General features: G+C 44.8%; 1 protein-coding gene across 1 annotated transcript in view; it reads right to left on the reverse strand.

Annotated features, from left to right (window-relative positions):
- Positions 1–12507, reverse strand: part of LOC124798671 (UDP-glucosyltransferase 2-like) — a 121515-nt gene that overhangs the window by 16339 nt on the left and 92669 nt on the right. The gene's annotated exons all lie outside the window — the stretch shown is intronic.

The following is a 12507-nucleotide window of genomic DNA, read 5'->3' on the forward strand; positions in this document are numbered from 1 at the left end:
GTTTGGAAATGGGTCACTAGAACTAGTAGATCAGTATTGTTTTGTGGAAGGAAACTACCTAAAATGGGACAAGTACAGACATTACAATATGTAACCTATCCAAAGAAAGAAAAACTTTCCTCAGAATTACATAAAAGTGAATGACGAACAGCAGAGAAATGTGACATAGTTCTCTCTAAGCATTTGTCTCCAGTGTCGTCTTGTGTTAGAGTGAAACATAACCTTTTGAAGGCACACTGAATCGAGATAGAGGGGAAAAGACCCTTACGGCAAAAACTGACTTGTAGAACCTGTACTGAGGTACAAGGAAAAAATAATTTGATTATGGAGAGACGAGAATGGGCGAAGAATTTTAGGAGACCAACACTTCATTACAGTAAACACGCTCATATGGTGTAAGTGGTTGTAGATACCCAGATATGAAGAAATCTACTCAGGATGGACTAGCATGGCCAGCTTCATTAAAACTTGTCTTCGAAACTGAAGACACAAACAACAACAATTTTGTAACAACTATCAGAGCCATCAAATGCAACAATCTCATCAAAAGAGCTACGAATAAGCGATAGACGGTATTGACATGCTACTTGAAGGTCACACCAAGAAAATTTTGTACAAATTTGATTTGCGCAGAATAGTTACGTTTAAAGCTAAAACACTTTATACAACGAGTTCTACACAAATATGTGACGTTAACGCACAAAAACACGGCATACACTACTGCAATAAAAGGTAATTCTGGGGCGCTATAAGATCAAAATTAATGGAACTCGAACATCAGTAAAAAGGGAAATGAGTGAATACCGCAACAAGTTCCAAATTCAGATCTTAAAGAAATATTTATCTGGAAATCCTGGTCTTCTGTAAATTTAATGAGTGGAACTCAAGTCTTGTCTATCACAGTTCAGTTCGGCATTGATACTAACGAGAACAGACAGAACGTCGAAATACTGAATTCTATATTCAAGAATACAGTGTTGCACAAGAGAGTCGTACTACTACACTATGTGATCAAAAGTATCCGGACATGCTGGAATTCAATATGCTGTTGGCCCACCCTTAGCCTTGATGACAGCTTCCACTCTCGCATGGACTCGCATTCGGGAGGACGACGGTTCAATCCCGTCTCCGGCCATCCTGATTTAGGTTTTCCGTGATTTCCCTAAATCGTTTCAGGCGAATGCCGAGATGGTTCCTTTGAAAGGGCACGGCCGATTTCCTTCCCAATCCTTCCCTAACCCGATCTTGCGCTCCGTCTCTAATGACCTCGTTGTCGACGGGACGTTAAACACTAACCACCACCACCATCCACTCTCGCAGGCGTATGTTCAGTAAGGTGCAGGAAGGTTTCTTGGGGAATGGCAGCCCATTCTTTACGGAGTGCTGCGTTGAGGAGAGTTATCGATATCAGTCGGTGAGGCCTGGCACGAAGTCAGGGTTCCAAAATATCCCAGTGGTATTCTATAGGTTTCAAGTCAGGACTCTAAATAGGCCAGTCCGTTACAGGGACGTTGTCGTGTAACTACTCTGCCACAGGCCGTGCATTATCCACAGGTGCTCGTTAGTGTTGAAAGATGCAGTCGCCATCCCCGAATTGCTCTTCAACAGCGGGAAGCAAGAATGCAGGCCTGTGCAAAAGAATAAAGTGTTGGCACTACACACGCTGGCAGATGATTTTCACAGGGCATTCGCCGTACCCACACCCTGCCATTGCATCGCCACATTCTATACCGTGATTCGTCACTCCACACAACGCTTTTCCACTGTTCAGTCGTCCAATGTTCACGCTCCTTATGCCAAGCGAGGCATCGTTTGGCATTTACCGGTGTGATGTGTGGCTTATGATTATCCTCTCGAGCATAAAATCCAAGTTTTCTCACCTCCCACCTAACTGTCATAGTACTTGCAATGGATCCTGATGCAATTTGGAATTTCTTTGTGATTGTCTGGATAGATGTCTGTCTATTACACGCTACGACCCTCTTCAACTGTCGCCAGCCTCTGTCAGTCAACAGAGGAGGTCGGCCTGTACGCCTTTGTGCTGTACGTGTTCCTCCACGTTTCCACTTCACTATCACATCAGAAACAAAGCACCTAGGGATGTTTAGGAGTGTGGAAATCTCGCGTACAGACGTATGACACAAGTGGCACGTAATCACTTGACCACGCTCGAGCCGGCCGCGGTGGCCGAGCGGTTCTAGGCACTTCAGTTCGTAACCGCGCAACTTCTACGGTCGCAGGTTCAAATCCTGCCTCGGGCATGGATGTGTGTGATGTCCTTAGGTTTGTTAGGTTTAAGTAGTTCTAAGTTCTAGGGGACTGATAACCTCAGATGTTAAGTCCCATAGTGCTCAGAGCCATTTGAACCACGCTCGAAGTCCGTGAGTCCCGAGGAGCGCTCCATTCTGCTCTCTCACGATGTCTGACTATTGAGGTCGCTGATATGGAGTACCTGGCAGCAGGTGGCAGCACAATGCACCTAACATGAAAAAGTATGTTTTTGTGGGTATCTGGATACTTTTTATCATATAGTGTGTATGGCTGTATAACTGGTAAAACTCACAAATAATAGACACTGAAGCACTGCAGCTAATGAAAAATAGTTAAGCATTCTTAAATTTCATTCTACAGAAGAACCCATGGAATCCATTCGACATTTTAAATTACTCTCTTACCCAGCTAAAATCCAAATTGCAAGCCGTCTGTGCCATCATTAGCAGAACAATGGGCCATAAAGTACAGGCCGGCCGCGGTGGTCTCGCGGTTCTAGGCGCGCAGTCTGGAACCGTGCGACTGCTACGGCCGCAGGTTCGAATCCTGCCTCGGGCATGGATGTGTGTGATGTCCTTAGGTTAGTTAGGTTTAAGTAGTTCTAAGTTCTAGGGGACTGATGACCACAGCTGTTAAGTCCCATAGTGCTCAGAGCCATTTGAACCATAAAGTACAAAAAGAAACCATCGTGAAATTCTACAAAGGAATGGCAGTTCCGGTGTTATCCTACGAAAGCAAAAGCTGGATTAGGACAGAAAAAAAATCAAACAGCAGAGATGAGGTTCCTAAGACGAAGGGCTGCACAAGAAGGGATCTGATTAGAAACGATGATATTACAACAGAATTAAACATTTTCAGCATGGATGAAAAAATTCAAAAATACCGTGAAGATTGGAAACAGGGCGTCATGAGGTTATCCGGTCACAGAATTCCTCAGACGATCCTGAACTATAACCTGAATGGGGAAAGAGATATTGGAAGGCCTAGAAAAATGTGGGAATGATTCGGAACAGGCAACAGTCTAATTCTTGAAGGGAAAATGATGATGATGATGGTGTGATGACCTAGCTGATATTAGTCAGGTATATCTCAGAAATCGAAAACATTGGTATGACGGGCAAAGAGCGCACTTTCTTTCTCTCTGAAGTCAGGTAGAATAACGTTTGTACAGGACTTCAGTGTAGTATCATAACCTTCATACGTTTATACGAGCTTTGAGTATATTCTACACTTGGCTTTACAGTGTTCTTGGAGGAGAGTATACTTCTCTCAGAGAATCATTAATGCTTCTTTTTCTTATTTTTTCTCATATATATTTTTAAAAACAGTACATACAGGTAAAGAAATAAATTTCGTTTTCATAGATCTCTGAAAGGGTTTCGAAACTGATTTGTTTTAGGAAAAGTAGCGTATCTTTTAATATTCTTAATATATTACCTTGTATATTTTTACATTTGCTTGATGACTTTTCTTACGTTTCGAAAGCACGAGCGACTGGAATTATCAGACCTCATCCGCCATTGCCGGTGGTGGACTGTCCAAGAACGGCGGAAGAAGCTTTGACAACTCCAGCCACTTGGCTGGCACAATGTCAGAAAAATCATCAAACAATCGTCGGCCGGAAACCCGAGACAGAAGCCAACAAGCAGCTTGTCAACAAGTGGTCACGAAAGCCTTAACAATTTCGTTCTTACTATACATAATTGATTTATCATGTAGTATCAGCATCGCTATCACACTGACACTGGCAGTGTTGTGAGCTGGGAAGTACCGTTGTAGAGGGTCATAAGGAAAGGCAGAGTTGCTTAGATAGTAACCTCGATTAGTGTGCTAAATGTCAGTTCTCTTTGAATATGGATAAACGGAATATAACGTCCATAACAAAGAGAAACAACCAGAGAGTGTACTACCACATCTTTAGCGGTAACATTCCAGAGCCTCATTGCAATAATTAGGGTTAATGCTACAGGTCATGATGGAGTGGGATGAGCAAGCACAACCAGTATTAAGAATGAAGAATGGAAGAATTAGGTTCATTGGGAAGGTTGTGAAGAAGCGAGATGCATCTGTTAAATGAACGACATAGCAGATGTGTACTCCAAGGTTTCGAATCTTCAGCAAGTAGTGACAACATCACTCATAAGGACCACATAGAGATGGTGGAGTGAGAAATTCTGGGTATATACTTCAAAATTTCGGGTCTTCAGCAAGTAGTCACGACAGCACACGTGAAATTAATTCAGAAATTCGTTGATTGTATTGTAACGAGGCGGTACAATGCACACAAAAATGGAAAGCAGATATCAGTAAACCTAAACTAAATGGGCCTCTCTGGAAGAAAGACGTTGCTCTGGCGAAACAAAAAGAGATAGTTCGGTCGGGCACAGATGGTGATACGAATCTGCTGTTGTTGTGGTTTTGAGTCTGAAGACTGGTTTGATGGAGCTCTACATGACAACTTATTTTGCACAAGCCTCTTAATCTCTGAATATATGCTGTAAACTCCATCCATATGAAACTACTTACTGTAATTGAGCCTTCATCACACTGCAGTTTTTACTGCACACACACATCTATCCGTTATCAAAGTGACGACTTCTTCATGCCTCAGGATATATGTATAGTGGCTGTGCTGGTGTGAGCCCAATGATTTAGGAGTACCATCCTGCTTGTCACCTCCAAGGTTATGCTAATCCCTCTCACCCAATCGTCCAGACCTATTGCGTTACGTATAAATAGAGAGCTGTTATTCTACTGGTTGAAGAACACATACGGCTGTATATTTAGGGTCTTTATCGATATAATTTATTGCCCAATTTATTATCATTATTTCTATAATTTATTCCACAGTTATGGTGGGCTATTAGCCAGTCGGCTGGGTGTGATGTATATTTAGGATACCTATGACTATAATTTATTAGCACTCTCTTACACACCCCACTCCCCCTCTCTCACCCCTTTATACTACTGATTGCCTCACTTGTACATGCAAGAAACTTTTTTAAACAAAGTACACTAATGAAAGATAACAATTATGCTTTGTACATGTTGTGGTTCATTTTTTATTGAAATTACACTTTTGCTGCTTTAGAAATTACACTGTGGAAGTGTATTAAAGCACACTTTTGCTACATAAAAATTACACTATGGAAATGTTGGGATTTATTTGTTCTAAGTACAACTAGCTAAGAAACAACCATAATGATAGGTTGCAGGCTTCATTCTTTTTAAACATATTACACTAATAGCTCCAGACTCCACATTTAAGAATTACCACTGGTGCTTTTTATGTGGTCGTGGTGTATCACTCAATGTTGTAGGAAAGATATGATTACAAGCTTTTTTTTATATGAACATTCGCTTGCTCTTACCTACCACTAACAATCAGTGAGTGCAAACACTTGCAGGACTGTCCTCGCCCATGCTGTGGTCACTACGAGTGATGCTACATGTTTGCCGTGCAAGTGTTGCACCAGGTGTTGAGCACATTTCAGTGCTCACCACACCACCTTGCCACCAGATCGCAACACATATACCGCGCCCTGCAGTGTCTGTCAGGCATCACGACACAGTCTTCGGGAGCTATGACATCGCAGAAAGTCACACACTTTGAAATGTATGCTGTGACGCGATTATTGTCTTCTTATACACTGAAAAGGTAAAGAAACTGGTACACCTGCCTAATATCATGTAGGGCCCCCACGAGACACTGAAGTGCCGCAACACGACGTGGCGTGGACTGACCTACTGTCTGAAGTAGTGCTGACACCATGAATCCCTAAGAGTACGAAGGGATGGAGATCTCTTCCAAACAGCACGTTGCAATGAATACCAGATATGCTCAATAATGTTCATATCTGGGGAGTTTCATGGCCAACGGAAGTATTTAAACTCAGAAGATTGTTCCTGGAGCTGCTCTGTAGCAATTCTGGACGTTTGGGGTGTCGCATTGCCCTGCTGGAATTGCCCAAGTCCGTCGGAATGCACAACGGACATGAATGGATGCAGGTGATCAGACAAGATGCTTACGTAGGTGTCACCTGTCAAGAGTCGTATCTAGACATATCATGGGTCCTACATCACTCCAACTGCACAAGCTCCACACCATTACAAAGCCTCCACCAGCTTGAATAATCCAATGCTGGCATGCAGGTCCATGGATTCACGAGGTTGTCTCCATGCCGTAGACGTCCATCCGTTCCATACAATTTGAAACGACGTTCGTCCGACCAGGCAACATATTTCCAGTCATCAGCAGTCCAATATCGGTGATGACGGCCCCAGGCGAGATGTAAAGCTTTGTGTCGTGCAGTCATCAAGGGTACACGAGTGGGATTTCGGCTTCGAAAGCCCATATCGGTGATGTTTCGTTGAATGGTTCGCACTCTCACAGTTTTTGATTGCCCAGCATTGAAATCTGCAGCAATTTGCGGAAAGGTTGCTTTTCTGTCACGTTGAACGATTCTCTTCAATCGTCGTTGGTCCTGTTCCTTCAGGATCTTTTTCCAGCCGCAGCGATGTCAGAGATTTGATGTTTCGCTGGATTCCTAATATTCACGGTTCAGTCGTGAAATGGTCATACAGGAAAATCCCTGCTTCATCGCTACCTCGGAGGTGTTGTGTCCTATCGCTCGTGCGCAGAATATAACACTACGTTAAAACTCACTTAAATCATGATAACCTGTCAATGTAGCAGCAGTAACCGATCTAAGAATTGTGCCATACATTTGTTATCTTATATAGGCGTTGCTGACCGCAGAACCGTATTCTGCCTGTTTACATGTCTCTGTATTTGAATACGCATGCCTATACCAGTTTCTTTGGCACTTCAGTGTAGTGTGCTTTTACATAAAGAGGATGTTGTTACGTTTATACTCTACTTAAGCACAGTACAGTCTCCAGCAGTTTCCACACAGGGTGACATATCACACCTTCCAGTAGCACGGTATCAGTGTTTCTCCGTTTTATATGCAGAGACTCAGACAGGTCCTTTCAATTGTAATTGAATTATAATTTCCATTGTATCCAACGGCTAACAATGGCGGTCAGATGGAAAATGGGATCAGGTGCATAGCATAGATTTCTTGTATTCCACTAAGAGTATATCCTTTTGTCAGTAGTGATAACTTTCCTCATTTAAGTTAGTAATAAATAAGTATAGATTCCTTAGTGTGTTTCATCTCCTAAGTAAGATCTGTAATTACACAGAAATGTGGCAGAACATCCTGATTGTCCTGTACAACAGTCTTTAGGCCAAGGGAAAGAGATAGCGGAAGACGAATTTTTGTTGCCTGAACACTTAAAAGATGCAGGAAATTTGCTGAAAGAGATTGTCGACACGACATACATCAGTTCTCGTTTAATGCACTGCTGCATAGTAAGGAATCCTTACCAAATAGCACTGATAGATACTTATAGGACACGACAGATTTTCCACCTACCTATTACTTATCTGCACTAGCACTCCCTCTACTGTTTGCTGCAGATAAACAGCGTACGCTCTATAAAGCTTTTCCCCACAGGATTCCATCGTCAATGCGAAGAATGTTCTGAAAATCTGATGCCAAACACCCACATGTCAAGTTAAGGTACGTGGAGATGAGTATTTCTCGTATCTCCATCATTTAACTCCCGTTGCTCCTTCTTCCAAGAACGGCTTGAGGAAAATGTTATCGTCAGTAAAATTGTGTATCGCCTCTAATTTCTCGTTGTGGTTATTTTGCAACTCGTATGTTGGATAAAGTTCCTGGCACGTTCTCATTTCTTTCAACAGTAAACCTCTGCGTGACGTACATCTCTCATATAGCGTCTATCAATGGAGTTTCTTTAGCCTCTCAATAATGCTCTCGTGTGACAAAATCGTCGCGTGCGTGTAGCTCGGTGTTGGATTTCATACAGCTACACTTACTCGGCTCGCTAGAAGTCTGAGACTGACGAGTGATACTCAAGGTCGGTCGAAGAAGTATTTTGTAAACCACTTCTTTCATGGATGAATTGCTTTTCCTCCAATGTATGTAGCCTGTCACCTGTTTCCCTCCACATTGTGGTCACTGTGGTCATTCCACTTTAGTTCGCTCCATACTGTTACTTTCAGATATTTTACAATTGTTACTGTTTCTAATGATATTTGTCAATAATGTAAACGTACAGAACTGGATTTGTATTGCTATTAACGTGCTCTACGCCAGATTTAGTTACATTTCATATCTTCATACAAATCATATATTATGCGCAGGTTTTCTGGCGTTGTTATCTCCTTATGGACAAACACATCATTTGTGAACAACATCAAGCAGCTGCCGACATTGTCCACCGGATCATTTATGTTGATGCGGCTTCTTCGTGGCGATTTTATCAGCGGTGGCAGTTGATGATCTGTGTGTACCTTTTTACTGCTGTATAACAATCAAGTTACAATAGTAGTTTTTTTATCATTTATTATGTGTTTTGACAAATAATTTAATAGTTATTATAATAATTATACTTCATGAATCAATAATTTTATTTTAACACAAGAAGCATTTTTATAGTTTGCTCTCTGTGATCCGTAAACGTTCTAGAGTAGTTACATATTACAATATGTCACCTGCACATGTCTTATTCACATGCAGTTAATCTCCATCCCAAAATACCTACTTAAGTAGGTGTATATTCGGTGGTGTGTATTTCTTAAAGTGACATCACCCTCCACTTATACGCAGTGTATCTCTCAAACTTACCACATTTCAAATACCAGGAACGATAATTACTGTATATACACTCCTGGAAATTGAAATAAGAAAACCGTGAATTCATTGTCCCAGGAAGGGGAAACTTTATTGACACATTCCTGGGGTCAGATACATCACATGATCACACTGACAGAACCACAGGCACATAGACACAGGCAACAGAGCATGCACAATGTCGGCACTAGTACAGTGTATATCCACCTTTCGCAGCAATGCAGGCTGCTATTCTCCCATGGAGACGATCGTAGAGATGCTGGATGTAGTCCTGTGGAACGGCTTGCCATGCCATTTCCACCTGGCGCCTCAGTTGGACCAGCGTTCGTGCTGGACGTGCAGACCGCGTGAGACGACGCTTCATCCAGTCCCAAACATGCTCAATGGGGGACAGATCCGGAGATCTTGCTGGCCAGGGTAGTTGACTTACACCTTCTAGAGCACGTTGGGTGGCACGGGATACATGCGGACGTGCATTGTCCTGTTGGAACAGCAAGTTCCCTTGCCGGTCTAGGAATGGTAGAACGATGGGTTCGATGACGGTTTGGATGTACCGTGCACTATTCAGTGTCCCCTCGACGATCACCAGTGGTGTACGGCCAGTGTAGGAGATCGCTCCCCACACCATGATGCCGGGTGTTGGCCCTGTGTGCCTCGGTCGTATGCAGTCCTGATTGTGGCGCTCACCTGCACGGCGCCAAACACGCATACGACCATCATTGGCACCAAGGCAGAAGCGACTCTCATCGCTGAAGACGACACGTCTCCATTCGTCCCTCCATTCACGCCTGTCGCGACACCACTGGAGGCGGGCTGCACGATGTTGGGGCGTGAGCGGAAGACGGCCTAACGGTGTGCGGGACCGTAGCCCAGCTTCGTGGAGACGGTTGCGAATGGTCCTCGCCGATACCCCAGGAGCAACAGTGTCCCTAATTTGCTGGGAAGTGGCGGTGCGGTCCCCTACGGCACTGCGTAGGATCCTACGGTCTTGGCGTGCATCCGTGCGTCGCTGCGGTCCGGTCCCAGGTCGACGGGCACGTGCACCTTCCGCCGACCACTGGCGACAACATCGATGTACTGTGGAGACCTCACGCCCCACGTGTTGAGCAATTCGGCGGTACGTCCACCTGGCCTCCCGCATGCCCACTATACGCCCTCGCTCAAAGTCCGTCAACTGCACATACGGTTCACGTCCACGCTGTCGCGGCATGCTACCAGTGTTAAAGACTGCGATGGAGCTCCGTATGCCACGGCAAACTGGCTGACACTGACGGCGGCGGTGCACAAATGCTGCGCAGCTAGCGCCATTCGACGGCCAACACCGCGGTTCCTGGTGTGTCCGCTGTGCCGGGCGTGTGATCATTGCTTGTACAGCCCTCTCGCAATGTCCGGAGCAAGTATGGTGGGTCTGACACACCGGTGTCAATGTGTTCTTTTTTCCATTTCCAGGAGTGTATGATATGACACCATATGGCAGGGCATCTCAGAGATATTATACTCGTATTCTGGCATCGGACGCCAACTACCGTCGCCAGAGGGCAGTACGATCATGTGGAAATTTTGATTCCAGAGCTATGCCTATGCGCACAAGCAATGGTGTGATTATTGGAAACAAAATCACCGATTACAGTTCAAAGAAATTACCGTAGGTTGTATGTATCTGAGCCTAATGTAAGAGCAATTAAGGAATGGTATTGTACGTTTCTGGCAAGTGAAACTGTTCTGAAACATTCTGGCAGTGCACATCGTTGTGTTTCAGAACAGACAATGGACAAGAATTTTTCAGTAGCTTGCCTAAGCCAATTCGGCAGGCGTCTAGGGAATTTAATGTACCCCGAGCAACATTTCATGATGTAGTACACCAGCGTCTTCAATTGTATGCTTGAAAAGTGTCAGTTCTACAACATCTGATGCAAAATAACGAACCATGCCAACAACCATTTGCTACAGATATGTTGTAGCGTTTTGGAAATATGTTTCTTCTCAGATTGAGCAATCTTTCACGTATCAAGAACTGTTAATCGGCATAATGTTCCGATTTGGGGCCTGCGACATCGACACACTCTTATTGAACACCCTTCTGATAGGCTTATACTGAACATCTGCAGTGCAGCAAGGCACCACACGATTGTGGGACTGTTCTTCTTTGCGGAAAACACAGTGAATGGGTAAGTGTACCTGGAAATGTTGTAAAAGTCTGTATATCATCAGATGCAAGACTGGCCACCCAACAACTTCTTTCGACAAGATGGAGTTGTGCAATATTGATTTTCCGCTGATCGGAAGTACTGGATACGAAATTTCCCATTCGCTGGATCAGACCCACGGCTTAGCCATCACGTTCCCCCGATGTTACCCCACTAGATCTATTCTTGTGGGCATTCGTGAAGGACTGTTTGTGTGAGACAAAACTGGACACTATTTCTATGTTAAGATATCGTATCACTGACGCAAATGCAACAGTAACAGAGGACATGTAACAAAGAATACTGCAAGAAACTGAACAAACTCAATATACACTCCTGGAAATTGAAATAAGAACACCGTGAATTCATTGTCCCAGGAAGGGGAAACTTTATTGACACATTCCTGGGGTCAGGTACATCACATGATCACACTGACAGAACCACAGGCACATAGACACAGGCAACAGAGCATGCACAATGTCGGCACTAGTACAGTGTATATCCACCTTTCGCAGCAATGCAGGCTGCTATTCTCCCATGGAGACGATCGTAGAGATGCTGGATGTAGTCCTGTGGAACGGCTTGCCATGCCATTTCCACCTGGCGCCTCAGTTGGACCAGCGTTCGTGCTGGACGTGCAGACCACGTGAGACGACGCTTCATCCAGTCCCAAACATGCTCAATGGGGGACAGATCCGGAGATCTTGCTGGCCAGGGTAGTTGACTTACACCTTCTAGAGCACGTTGGGTGGCACGGGATACATGCGGACGTGCATTGTCCTGTTGGAACAGCAAGTTCCCTTGCCGGTCTAGGAATGGTAGAACGATGGGTTCGATGACGGTTTGGATGTACCGTGCACTATTCAGTGTCCCCTCGACGATCACCAGTGGTGTACGGCCAGTGTAGGAGATCGCTCCCCACACCATGATGCCGGGTGTTAGCCCTGTGTGCCTCGGTCGTATGCAATCCTGATTGTGGCGCTCACCTGCACGGCGCCAAACACGCATACGACCATCATTGGCACCAAGGCAGAAGCGACTCTCATCGCTGAAGACGACACGTCTCCATTCGTCCCTCCATTCACGCCTGTCGCGACACCACTAGAGGCGGGCTGCACGATGTTGGGGCGTGAGCGGAAGACGGCCTAACGGTGTGCGGGACCGCAGCCCAGCTTCATGGAGACGGTTGCAAATGGTCCTCGCCGATACCCCAGGAGCAACAGTGTCCCTAATTTGCTGGGAAGTGGCGGTGCGGTCCCCTACGGCACTGCGTAGGATCCTACGGTCTTGGCGTGCATCCGTGCGTCGCTGCGGTCCGGTCCCAG

Source organism: Schistocerca piceifrons, chromosome 5 (genome assembly GCF_021461385.2).
Source record: "Schistocerca piceifrons isolate TAMUIC-IGC-003096 chromosome 5, iqSchPice1.1, whole genome shotgun sequence".
In the NCBI taxonomy this organism is placed as follows: domain Eukaryota; kingdom Metazoa; phylum Arthropoda; class Insecta; order Orthoptera; family Acrididae; genus Schistocerca; species Schistocerca piceifrons.